A 14,570-nucleotide genomic window follows, 5' to 3' on the forward strand; every position below is an offset into this window, starting at 1 on the left:
TGTGGGAAAAAGTTGGACAGGTTTCCTAGAAGCCCCTTTAAAATATTGGGAGTTTCCAAAGTTTGGAATTTCTCGGCAGTAACACAAATCTGCTGTATGCACTATACCGTCATGTTACTCAGTGTGCAAGGAGAGCCAACATAAACACAAAGCACACACTGCCTGCTGTGCCATGATTAACAAAATCCTTCATCTCACTTGTGTCTTCTCCCAGCATCTATGAGACTGTGGCAGGCTCACTTGTTAGCTCAGAAGCAGGGATAAAGTCTCAAGCCTTTCACAGTTCTTGATAGGACACTTCATTTGCGGGGTACAAGCCTCAGGCCGTGAAGGTAAGGGAAAAGAAGGGAGGCAAGTAAATATGTGTTGTTGTACTGGCTACCACAATGAACTGCAAAGAGACATTAGCAGTCACAATTCACTCTGCATTTTGGACTTTCCTAGAAGGACCAAAAAGAGGAACTTCAACTCTGAGCAGTCCATGAGAAAGCGAGAAAGGAGGGGGACATTTTCTCCTTGTCTCCCTCTTATCTGCTCTTCCCCTCCATCAAGGTTTACCTCCATAAAGATCTAGCTACCCCATACTTCTTGGTTGCATCTTGGTGGCTGCTCAGGAAACCAGACCCTGTGTCTTTTTAAAAAAAAAAATTTTTTTTTTGCATTTATTTATTTTTGAGAGACAGAGAGCACAAGCAGGGGAGGGGCAGAGAGAGAAGGAGATAGAGAATCCAAAGCAGGATTCAGGCTCCTCACTGTCAGCACAGAGCCCAATGCAGGGCTTGAACTCACAAACCATGAGATCATGACCTGAGCTGAAGTCAGATGCCTAATGGACTGAGCCACCCAGGCGCCCCCCCACCCCCACCCCATGTCTTGAAGTATGGTGTTTCATCCAAAGATGAAAGTGGAGGGTTGGTTTTGTGTAAGTTCATGAAATCCTGACAAAGACCATAAAAGGAGAAGGTGGGCAAGAGAGTTTGAGAAAGTATGGAAGATTTATATTTTAGTGTAATGAGCAAAAATACTTTTGCATGTCAAATAGTTCCTAATTTTTTGCTTTACATAAAGTTGAATGGGAACCTGAGTTTTCAGCTGATTACTAAAAAAAAAATACTTAGTAATAGATCATTATGTTTTTAATTTGTCATGAAACTGGAAGAGTTAAAAGAAATGGTGCCAACATTCTAACAAAACCCCTTCCATTTCTATCTACTTAATTTGTGTGAATTTATTTACTTAGTGTTTACAAAAAGAGAAAATAGGCATGGATCCATTCATAATCTTGTTCATTTATTTATAAATAGTTGAACTAATTGGGAAAAAATAGCCCCATCAGCTTATTAAGATGTATACTTCCAATAAGATGTTTAAATTTAATGACTCTTTACTAAAATTTGTAACATATATATATATATATATATATATGTTCTTTTGATTAATTATGAACTAATAATAGACAGAAGAAACCTGTCTTTTGGTCTTAAGAAAAAAAAAAACAAATTTTAAAATGATCAATAAAAGGCTTATAAGTATAAAATAGTACTAGGGTAAACATCTATGGAATGGAATTGCATTGTCAAATAAAAAAATAAATACATCAATTTTCATAGTTTAACAACTATTCATGTATTTTTAAAAAGTGGGTATCACATATAATATATATGTGAAATATGTATATTAATACTATACTATATTATTTTTTATTAAAGCATAATTTACATATATTAAAATTCATCCTGTTTGTGTATAGTTCTGTGAGTTTTGACAAAAGTAAAGAGTCATGTAACCACTCCACCAGCAAAAGTATGATGTAGAATAGTTCCATCATCCTGTCAAATTCCCCCATGCTCCTTTGTAGTCAGTCTCTACCCGTACCACCAGGCCCTAGAAACTACTGATATGTTCTATATCAGATAGTTTTGTCCTTCCCAGAATGCCATTTAATGCAGTAATGTAGTATGTAGCCTTTTGAGTCTAGTTTTGTTCACTTAGCAGAATAAATGTGAGATTTATCTATGGTCTTGTGTATGTCCACAGTTCATTTCTTTTTATTGCTGAATAGTATTCCATTGTATGGATGGACTATAGTTGGCTTATTCACTCACCAGTTACAGAACATTTAAGTTGGTTTGAGTTTTTAGAGATCATGAATAAAGCTTCTATAATCATTTATCTATAGTTTTTTGCCTGAATATTGTTTTTACTTCACTTGGGTAAATGTTGAGCAGTGACGTTGCTGGGCCATATGCTAAGTGCATTTTTAACCTTATAAGAAGCTGACAAACTTCTTTCCAAAATGTCTGCACCATTTTGCATTCCCACTGGCAATATATAGGATTTTCAGTTCCTCCACATTTTTGCCAGCAGCACTAAGTATTGTCAGGATTTGTTGTTGTTATTCTTTCTATTCTAAGAGTTTATATAATGATAGCTCAGGGTGACTAGTTAGGTTGAGCATCTGTTCACATGCTTATTTGCCATTTGTATATTTTCATTGGTGAAATGTCTGCTCAAATCTTTTGCAAAAGAAAATATTGGTTGTTTATCATTGAGCTTTCAGAATCCTTTACATATTTAGGATACAAGTCTTTTATGGTTATTACTTGCATTTCCAGTAAGCTCCCAGGTGCTGCTAATACTGCTGTGCTGTTGGAAGTAGGTCTGAGCTAGCATACTGCTTCTGAAACTGTAATATCCATAAAAATCACCTGGAGTGGGACCCAGTAGGTTGAGGTAGAACTGAGATTCTGCATTTCTAACCAGCTTCCAGAAGAGTCTGATGTTTCTGTGATCACAGTTTAAAAAAAATTTTTTTTACATTTATTTATTTTTGATAGGCAGACAGAGATAGAGCACAAGTGGGGGTGGGGAAGAGAGAGAAGGAGACACAGAATCCCAAGCAGGCGCCAGGCTCTGAGCTGTCAGCACAGAGCCCGACGTGGGGTCCGAACTCACAAACCTCAAGATTATGACTTGGGCTGAAGTCGGATGCTCAACCGACTGAGCCACCCAGGTGCCCCTCTGTGATCACAGTTTGAACAGGAAGGACTTAGAAAAATCACAGAAAGATTACAAGAAAGAATTAAACTTCAGCTGATGTTGAAGGATGGGAAATTTTTTTCCAGAAATAATGAGTAGAGAAAAATAGAAGGTGAAGAAGGGAGAAAAGAGAAGAATAATTTTGCAGAGGAAATAATATAAGCAAATATATAGAGGATGAGCCCTGTAAGGTTGAAGGAAAAAGGCAATTAAAGATGTTGAGGATAGTTGGTGAGACAGGAGAGGTAAGTCAGAATCATATTACAAGAGACATCTTTGGATTTTCTTTCCTGTGAGTGGATGTGCATAGAAATATTTCAATCAGAAGAGTAATGTGATCAGATTGTCAGTGTGGAAATATGCCTGTGGCAGCAGAATAAAGCAGTGATTTTAGAAGAGAGTGGAGGCTGGAAAATTGGTTATTGCAAGTGCAGTGAGAGATAAAGAGTACTTGAATTAAGGCAGTTACAATCAGATGGAAGAGGAGGAGCCATATTAAGAGATGTACACTCAACAGAGTCATGGTAAAAATTGGGTGTAAGAGATGGGGCACCTGTGTGGCTCAGTTGGTTGAGCATCCGACTCTCCATTTCCACTCAGGTCATGATCTCATGGTTTATCGAGCCCCACATTGGGCTCCGCACTGACAGCACAAAGCCTGCTTGGGATTCTTTCTCTCTCTCTCTCTGTCCCTACCCTGCTCAGGTTCTCTCTCTCTCTCTCTCTCTCTCTCTCTCTCTCTCTCTCTTTATAAAAAATAAATAAACATTAAAAAAAAATTGGATGTAGAGGAGAGAGAATAGGACGGCAACTGGGTGGGGCCACTTACCAGTATAAGGAATGTGCATAAGGACTAAGTTTTGTGCAAAATATCATGAGGTTGATTAGGTGTGCTGAGGCTAAGGAACTTGTAATATATCCATTTGATGTGACTGGAAGGCATTTAAAAAAACGTTGCAGTAGAGTTGACATACAATGTTACATTCATCTCAGGTGCACAACATAGTGATTTGGCAATTCTACCATGCTCACCATGGTAAGTGTAGTTACCATCTGTCACCACACATTATTAAAACATTACTATTATTTTTTAATTTGAGTATAGTTGATATACAATGTTACATTAGTTTCAGGTGTACATTATGGTGATTTGACAAGTTTATACATTATGCTGTGTTCACCACAAGTGTAGCTACCATCTGCCACTATACAATGCTATTATAGTATCATTGACTATATTCCTTATTCCTTATCTTTTATTCCCATGACTTATTTATTCCATAACTGGAAGCCTGTATCTCCCACTCCCCTTCACTCATTTTTCCCAATCCACCCCCACCCTTCTCCCCTCTGGCGACCATCAGTTCTCTGTATTTATGTTAGGTAGAGAAGCTAGACACAAGCAATGGAAGAATGCCTCTCGAGGCAGAGTCCCAAGTCCTTGGGGAGGAGAAAGATAGAGACATTAACTAGAGGCAAGGATGGTGATAAATAAGCTACACATTAAAAGCCCGGGAGCACAACTCCTGACCTTGTGGCTTCCAAGACCTTGGGGTGAACAGATCAAAGCCACAGGTGCAGAGCATGAGTTCTCCTCTTCTACCTCTGCCCCTGGGTAGCCCCTAGACTCATTGTAATGCCTTTGCATTAATGGTAAAGCACCCTTCCCTCTGGCCCCAAAGGCTGCCCTGATGGTTCTGGTACAAACCTTGTACAAAAACTCCCCCTCCCTGTGGGAGGAGTTTCCCAAATGAAAAAAAGCAGCCTCCATTAGAGGCTCCATTAGAGCCTCCACCCCACTGTACTTCACAGTTCCTTTCAGCAGAGAGATCCAATGTCCACTCTCACCAGTTTTATTTAATATAGTACTAGAAGTCCTAGAAGCAGCAATCAAACAAGAAAAACAAATGAAAAGGAATCCAAATTGGTAAGGAAGATGTCTATATTAAGTTGATGATTATTTATATTTGAGTACATTCTAAAAAGCACTAAATTTTTTCTCTCCTCTCCATACAATTATGTATGTGATATTACATTTTACAGCTTTTTGTTTCATGTATGTCTTGACTAATTTTTGTAGATACTTACTACTTTGGTGTTTTGATCTCCATACTGACTTGTGAATAATCAATCTACTACCTTAACTCCATGTTTGCTTTTATCTGTGAATTTTTTCCTTTCATAATTTTCTTCTGGTTATGAACTTTTATTTCCACTTAAGTAAGTCCCTTTAACATTTCTTGTCAGGCTTGTTTGGTGGTGATGAACTCCTTTAACTTTTGTTTGTCTGGGGAACTCTTTATCTCTCTTTCAATTCTGAATGATAACCTTGCTGAATATTCTTGGTTGTATTTTTCCTTTCAGCACTCTGAATATATCATGCCATTTTCTTCTGACCTAGAAAGTTTCTGCTGAAAAATCAGCTGATAGCCTTATGGGATTTTTTGCTGCTTGCTTTCTTGTTTTTTCTTGTTGCTTTAAAAAAAAATTTTTTTAATGTTTATTTTTGAGAGAGAGAGACAGAGTACAAGGTAGGAAGGGGAAGAGAAAGAGGGAGACAAAGAATCCGAAGCATGCTCCAGACTCTAAGCCATCAGCACAGAGCATGACACGGGGCTTGAACTCATGAACTGTGAGATCACGACCTGGGCTGAAGTTGGACGCTTAACTGACTGAGCTACCCAGGAGCCCTTTTTCTTGCTGCTTTTAAGATTCTCTCTTTCTCATTTGTCTTTTCCATTTTAATTATTGTGTCTTGGGGTGGGCATCCTTAGGTTCATGTTGTTAGGGGCTCTCTGTGCATCCTGGACCTGGATGTCTGTTTTCTTCCTCAGGTTGGGGAAGTTTTCTGCTATTACTTTCTCAAGTAAATTTTCTTTAAAAAAAAATTATTTATTTATTTGAAGAGACAGAGAGAGAGAGAGAGAGAACACATGAGGGATAGGCAGAGAGAAAGGGAGAGAGAAAATCCTAAGCAGGCTCCATGTCGTCAGCACAAAGCCCAAAGTGGAAGTTGATCTCATGAATCAAGAGATCATGACCTGAACTGAAATCAAGAGTCGGTTGCTTAACCAACTGAGCCACCCAAGAGCCTCTCAAGTAAATTTTCTGTCCCCTTCTCTGTCTTCTCTTTCTTGGATTCTTATAATGCAAATGTTATTGTGTTTGATAATGTCACAGAATTCCCTTAACTTATTTTCATTTTTATTGTTCTTTTTTCTTTTTGATGTTTAGCTTGGGTGCTTTCTAGTAACCTGTCTTCCAGATTAGTGAGCCATTTTTTGCATCTTCTAATTTGCTGTTGCTTCCCTCTAGTATATTTTTTATTCTTTTATTGTATTCTTCAGCTATTATTGGTTCTTTTTTATATTTTCTTTTTTTAAATTTTTTTTAACGTTTATTTATTTTTGAGACAGAGAGAGACAGAGCATGAACGGGGGAGGGTCAGAGAGAGAGGGAGACACAGAATCTGAAACAGGCTCCAGGCTCTGAGCGGTCAGCACAGAGCCCGACGCAGGGCTCGAACTCAGGGACCACGAGATCATGACCTGAGCTGAAGTCAGATGCTTAACCGACTGAGCCACCCAGGCGCCCCTATATTTTCTATGTCTTTGTTGAAGTTCTCACTGAACTCATCCATTTCTTTTTCTTAAGTCCAGTAAGTATCTTTATGACCATTACTTTTAACTCTTTATCAGGTAGATTGCATATCTTCATTTCATTTAGTTCTTTTTCTATGATTAGTGTTATTCTTTCATTTGTGACATATTCCTCTGTCTTCTGATTTTGTCTAATTCTCTGTGTTTGTTTCTATGTATTAGGTAGGTAAGCTACATCTCTCAGTCTTGAAAGTAGTGGCCTTGTACAGAAGAGATCCTGTGGTGCTTTATAGCTAAATCCTCCCTTGTCACCAGAACCCAAGTGCTCTGGGGGCATCTTCTATGTGGGCTGTGTGCACCCTCCTGTTGTGGCTGAGCTGTGATTACCCTTAGACCAAAGAGCTACAATAACCCACTTTGTCTGCCGAGGTACATTGGGCAGGGTTTGCTCCTCAAGCTATTGAGAGGCTCAGCTGTGACCACTATAGGCTCATTGGTGGGCAAGGCTGACACTCATCCTAGCTGTCTGCAGTTAGGACTGTCATACACCTGCAGGCACACCCTAAGGCAGGGCTTGCTCCCTGAACAGCCAGCTAAGAGGCATGATGGTAGGAACTGTGGACATGCTGGTGTGGGGTGTTATCTCCCTGCTCTCCAGGGCAGGAGTCACTTTGGAATGGTACAGGTCTTCTGGGGCTGCCTGGTGGGTGTAGTGGGGCAGGAGCTGGTTTGGAGGGATGCCTGCCAATGTGGGTTGGTTGGGTGGGATGGGTCTGCAGGGGGACACTGGGGTTTGACACACAGTGCTAGGAAGGTAAATGGAGAATGTTAGAACTGGCTCCCACAAACATTAAGCTATCTAGGCTGGGGGAGGACAAGAAAAATGGTGCCCAGCAGCACTTTTGTTCCCAGAGAAATCTTCTGCAGATCCCTGCCCCACTGGCACACATTCTAAGATTAGTCAGTAAATTTCCTTCATGTATACCCCAGGTGATTTTCAAACTGCTGTTTTGTGCCGTGTCTTAGGCAAGTTATTTAGCATGCTGGCTTTTTTAATGGTGAGGACTTGGTTTCCTATCACCCTCCTGCTTCCCCAGAGTTAAACCCCACTGATTTTTTAAAGCTCCTAGAGTTAAGCCCCACTGATTTTCAAAGCCAGATGTTATGAGGACTCCTCCCAGTGTGGGTCCCCAGGGCAGGGTCTTATTCTTCCATACTTGGGATATCCCTCCCATACATGATTAGTCAGATTTGGGGGTAGGGATGGGTTGGTTCTAGATGGTGCCTCCACCCCACCTACCCTTTTTGATGTGGCCTTCTATGACTGGTTGTGGAAAAGCTATTCAGCCAGTCTTATGGTTGTTTTCAGAGTTAGTTGTATAGATGTAGCTGTTGCTTCAGTGTGTCCATGGGATGAGGTGAGCTCAGGATCTTCCCACTATGCCTTATCCCTCTCTCTGACCTGGAAGGCATTTGTAAGAGTATGGAGAACCAGGAGTGATAAATGGATTGAAGTCATAAACTGGGAGTAGTCTGATTCTTTCTTTTTTTAAAATTGTGGTAAGAACATTTAACATGAGATCTACCCGCTTAACAAATTTTTAAGTGTATAATACAATATAGTTAACTGTAGGCACTATGTTGTACAGCAGGTCTCTAGAACTTACTCATTTTGAATAACCAAAAGTTTATACTTGTTGAATAACAACTCCCTATTTCCCTCTTCATTCAGCCCCTGGAAACTCCAATTCAATTTTCTGTTTCTATTTAAGTTTGACTTTTAAATTTTTTTAATATTTATTTTTATTTTTTTTTGAGACAGAGAGAGTGCAAGATGGGGGGGGGGCGGTGCAGAGAGAGAGGGAGACACAGAATCCAAAGCAGGCTCTAGGCTCTGAGCTTTCAGCAAAGAGCCTGACACGGGGCTTGAACTCCCCAACCTCTAGATCATTACCTGAGCCAAAGTCGACACTTAACCATATGAGTTAAGTTTGCTAAGTTGGACCATTTTAGATAATTCATATAAATGGACTTGTAGTATTTGTCCTTCGGTGACAGGCTTATTTCACTTAGCATAATATTCTTCAGGTTCATCCATGTTGTTGCATATAGCAGGATTTCTTTTCTTTCTTAAGGCTGAATAATATTCCATTGTCTCCATATACCACATTTTTTTTAACCATTCATTTGTTGCTGGATATTTAAGTTGTCTCTAAAGCTTGGCTATTGTGAATAATGCTACCATGAACATAGGAGTATAGCTATTGCTTTAGGTATTTATATATCAGCTACATCTCCTGATTTTAGTTCTTTGGATATATACCCAGAAGGGAGAAGTGGGATTGCTGGATCATATGGTAGTTCTATTTTTAATTTTTTGAGAAACCTTCATACTATTTTCCATAGCAGCTGCACCATTTTACGTTCGTATCAACACTGTACAAAGGTGCCTATTTCTACACGAGCTCTCCAGTGCTTGTTATTTTTCCTATTGTTGATAATAGCCATCCTGATACATATGAGGTGATTATGGTTTTGATTTGCATTTTCCTAATGATTAGTGATGTTGGGCACCTTTTTGTATACCTGTTGGCCATTTGCATGTTTTCTTTTGAGAAATGTTTGTTTAAATCCTTTGCCCATTTTTAAATTCAGTTTATTTGTATTTTTGCTATTGAGTTGTAGGAGTGGAACAATCTCATTCTCAATGGTAGTTAAAATGGAGTTCCTGTATGAAATCCCCAGGGAGTGCAAAAGGGAGAAGAAAAGAGCCAAGGGCAGTATCCAGGAGGCACTCACATTTCAAAGAGAGACTAAGGAGGGAATCTAGTGTAGGAAACTGAGGCATTTCCCCCAATAGGCAAACTATTTTAATTTGAAATCCAGCAAGGAAACAGTATCAGACTGAAGAAGCTGATTTAAAATTATTTCTTTCAATATTTAATATATGTGTTCATACCTTGCAGGTAGTAGATAAACAAAATATTTTTTCATTTTTCTAATTCTAAGGTAAAATGTAATATTCATTTAATGTATGTTTAACTGTTTCATCTAGGGAAGGTTTTTCATGCTTTGTCTTTTAAGTAAGTCTTTATTTCTAGATTGAGAGCCTACCAGAAAAATTATGATTTCCTCCATTACTTCTGGATCTGTATTTAATAACTGACTGTCTATAAATAGTATCAGGCAATGCAGTAATTATGCAATTACTAAAGGTCATTGTTGATATAAATATATTTCATTTAGATGCAAACTTTTCCTACCATATTATAAACTTCATAAATACACTGATCCATGCTTGAAATTGGTACAGATTTATAACATATTGACACTAATAGTTTAGAAGTTGCCTAAAAATATTTCTGTGTCATTTGCTTCCAAGATGACAGTATTTGCAGGCATATGGTGAGCACTTGATCTAGCTCTTCTGCCCCAGCAGATTTCAAGATTATGTCTGTGCAGTATAATTCGTTATCACATAGATGTGTTTACTTTCGTATGTAGCAGAACACTGGACCCAGCCTCAGAAGACCTGAAGTTGAAGTCCTGCTTCTTCTGTCTTAAATGTTATACCCGGGGAAGTCAGTTCAGTTTATTTCAATGAATCCTTTACTGAATTGCTGGTATTACCAAGCACCGGAGAAACCAATCTAAATAAAATACAGTCTCAAGAGAGATACAGACATACGAAAAACATTCCAAAATAATGTGTGAGAAGTATGTGTGGGGCACTATGAATTTGACAGAGATCCTCCTTTTTCAGCTTGAGGCATAAAGGGTAGGCAGCTATTTCTGGAGATGTCTGGGATGATTCTTAAGAGGTAAACATGCGTGGCAGGTTTGGGGGTTAGGGGGAAGTTGGGGACTGAAAAATCAGAAGATTGTTCAGCCACAGAGAGTATAATAGCAATGCCAAATGAAGAGCAGGGTATGCTGGGGTAATTCTGGGTAGTTTTGTATTACTTGAAAGTAAAAGATGAGATGTGAGGCCAGCTTCTGAGGGCTTCATAGACCAAATGGAGTCTTAGGCTTTGGTATGTACTTGAAGGGACTTGTTGAAGTCTGTTAAGAATAGCAATCCCAGTCAAATATGCACTGCCGTTACTTATATAACTCTGGTGGGAGTGTGCAGGGTGCATTTGAAGGAAGCAATCCAGAGGCATTTGTGATGCTTCAGTGAAGCATGATAAGGGATTGAATTTGGGTGGTGATAGAGTCAGAGAAAGGGAGAGCACAATTAAGAAAGAGTAAGGAAGTATCTATGTATTTATGACAGTGCTTATTGAACCAGAAAAAAACACAGCTTGAAGAGTGAAAGACTTGAACTTGAACCTCGCTTCATCACTTAAGGGTTTGAGCGCTGTGCAAGTTACTGTATTTTCTGACTTTCTGCATTTCTGAAAGTGAGGGTGACACTTCCTTTTGTTATCATGGGGATTAGATATAACCTAAAGCACCTGAAATAATACTTAAATGTAGAGTGTCTTTAAATGGTTACTAGTATTACTATTTACATGACATCACTTAACATCTCCAAAACCCTGACTCCACTCCTGCATTTTAGATCTGTTGTCATATTACAGTAAGGTAAGTATTTGTTGATGGTGAATAATCTTTGGATAAGCAATCATTTCAGAAAGTGAAATGTTTCATGTGCTACATTTTCCCTACTTGAAAGAAAAGTAGCTTTGGACCTCATTTTTAAAAAGTCTATTATTATAAATAATGCAGTTTATTGGTTTTTTAAGCTTTTTTAAAAAAGGCTTCTTCATTTACCTAGTTGGGGGGGGGGGCGGGCAGAGGCAGAGAGAAAGAGAGAGAGAGAGAAGGAGAGAGAGAATCCTAAGCAGGCTCTGTGCTGTCAGTGCAGAGCCTGGCACAGGGCTCAATCTCACAAACGGTGATATCATTACCTGAGCTGAAACCAAGAGTCAGATGCTTAACTGACGGAGCCACCCAGGCGCCCTTCAGTTTATTGTTTTATTGAATAAAAAAAAATCAGTGAGAATATTGGCTACTGAAATGCTAATAATGAACACATTTGGGAATTAGCTGTGTGGAGTTGTTACATTATAGTGGTTAAGGTCACAGGAGAGCTGGGGTCAGATAGATGGCTTATTGTATGTCTCTGAGTAAGTTAATTTACCTCTCTATGCCTCAGTTTCTTGATTTCTAAGTGGCTGAACCTCCTAAGGTATTTGTGAGGATTAAATGAGAAAATTACATATGTTACTGCTCAGCTGTTCATGCCAAGGACTTACTAAATAGTGACCAATATTTTTTGGAGGGCAGTGTTCAGAAGAGTGACTTTATAGGCACTAACTCATTTAATTAAAACAAAAGAAAAAAGAGAAAACAAACAACATCCAAAGATGGGCATTAGTGTTAAGCCCCATTTGCAGACTTGGGCATGTAGACTGAGAAGTGGGATTATGCTGTTCAAAATCACATAACAAGGAAGCAGTAGAACTAAAGCAAGACTAGTTCATTATATTCAGTGTTGCATTTCCTGAGTCTGATGTATACTCATACCAGGACCTGTGCCGGTGGCTTTCTCCCCTCACACCAACCCAGCCTGAGTCTTCCTCTCCCCCAGAGTTGTAGGACAGTCTCTGCTGAAGCACAATGGCGACCAACGGCTACAACACAGACTGTGGTTTTATGGCAGAGCTGGATGCCACTCCACCCTGTACTGAGCTCTGGATGGCCCTGTCTGCTGAGGGTTTCAGCTCTAGTTTGGTTCCTCTTCCCATGAATGATACTCCCTGCCAATTCCCTACCTCCCAGGAGCTGCCCAACTGGGGTGCATATTCCTGGAGTGAAGGAATTTTACTGATGCTCCTTTCAGAGTCCTAGGTTCCTCTCTTCCACCACCTAGAACAGCCTCAGCCTCTCTGTTTTATGTGAGCTGATAGGCTGTAGACTTAATTACTACATGAGTAAGGTCATGGGTTTTTTATTGCAGATAGACACTATGAACAAGCCCTTTTCAAAATAAGCGATAGGTATCTTTGTTATAAATAATAATAATAATACCAATGAGCTCAGTAGAGGTAATGGCTGGAAGAATCTCATTTGTGACTGTACATGCTTGTTTATGGGAAGGCTCTGTTTTTCATGTGTCAGCTCTACCCTCTTTTACAGATAAGGACAAGCAGATAAAACCATGGAATTTGATTTGCTTTCCAGATAGATATATGCTCCCCCAACTCAAATTCAAAGATAAGATTTTGGTTGACTGTTGAGGGCTTCAATGAAATAGAAGTTAACAATTTCCTGATCTCAACTTCTCAAATGCGTTTGGAGCTCTTCTTTCTCATGTCCCCATGATTACATAACAGGCCTTATATTATAGTCTGAAGTTATTTTTAGCCTTGGGGGACTCTACTCTTAAGACGAATCACTGTCAAGATTTGCATAGTCATAATTGCCATTTTGGTTTTATCTACTTTTCCCTGCTCATTTTTATGTAGATACACTGGTGAGACTACAAATAAGTGTCTCTAATTGAGAAAGAAAACTTAAATCAATCGTAAAGAGAATTGTTCTGTATATCTAATTCTGCCTTCACTTGTGGTGCCAAAGAGGTAGTTCATAATCACAGTGGCTGCAGTGGTGTTCGTTATAGAAGTTATCTGCCCATTGGAATAGAAAGGGAAGTAGCTTTGAACTTTTTAAAATCCAACAGAACTATGCTAATTCATGAATAAACAATATCATATGTTTTGTAAAAACATTAGCTATCATGTCCATATGTGTTTTCCTGAAAGTTTTTTTAAATTTTTAAATTTTTAATTTATTTTTATTTAGTTTTTAATATGAAATTTATTGTCAAGTTGGTTTCCATACAATACCCAGTGCTCCTCTCAACAGGTGCCCTCCTCAATACCCATCACCCACCCTCCCCCTCCGACCTCCCATCAACCCTCAGTTTGTTCTTAGTTTTTAAGAGTCTCTTATGTTTTGGCTCCCTCCCTCTCTAACCTTTTTGTGTTTTCCCTTCCCCTCCCCCATGGACTTCTGTTAAGTTTCTCAGGATCCACATAAGAGTGAAAGCATATGGTATCTGTCTTTCTCTGTATGACTTATTTCACTTAGCATAACACTCTCCAGTCCCATCCACATTGCTACAAAAGGCCATATTTCATCCTTTCTCATTGTCAAGTAGTACTCCATTGTGTATATAAACCACAATTTCTTTATCCATTCATCAGTTGATGGACATTTAGGCTCTTTCCATAATTTGGCTATTGTTGAAAGTGCTGCTATAAACATTGGGGTACAAGTGCCCCGATGCTTCAGCACTCCTGTGTCCCTTCGGTAAATTCCTAGCTGTGCTACTGCTGGGTCATAGGGTAGATCTATTTTTAATTTTTTGAGGAAATTCCACACTGTTTTCCAGAGAGGCTGCACCAGTTTGCATTCCCACCAACAGTGCAAGAGGGTTCCCGTTTCTCCACATCCTCGCCAACATCTATATTCTCCTGATTTGTTCATTTTAGCCACCCTGACTGGCATGAGGTGGTTTCTGAGTGTGGTTTTGATTTGTATTTCCCTGATGAGGAGCGACGTTGAACATCTTTTCATGTGCCTGTTGGCCATCCACATGTCTTCTTTAGAGAAGTGTCTATTCATGTTTTCTGCCCATTTTTTCACTGGATTATTTGGCTTTTTTGGGTGTGGAGTTTGGTGAGTTCTTTATAGATTTTGGATACTAGCCCTTTGTCCAATATGTCATTTGCAAATATCTTTTCCCATTCCATTGGTTGCCTTTTAGTTTTGTTGATTGTTTCCTTTGCAGTGCAGAAGCTTTTTATCTTGATGAGGTCCCAATAGTTCATTTTTGCTTTTAATTCCCTTGCCTTTGGGCATGTGTCAAGTAAGAAATTGCTGCGGCTGAGGTCAGAGAGGTTTTGTCCTGCTTTCTCCTGT

The sequence above is a fragment of the Panthera uncia genome, chromosome B1 (assembly GCF_023721935.1).
Source record: "Panthera uncia isolate 11264 chromosome B1, Puncia_PCG_1.0, whole genome shotgun sequence".
Taxonomy (NCBI): domain Eukaryota; kingdom Metazoa; phylum Chordata; class Mammalia; order Carnivora; family Felidae; genus Panthera; species Panthera uncia.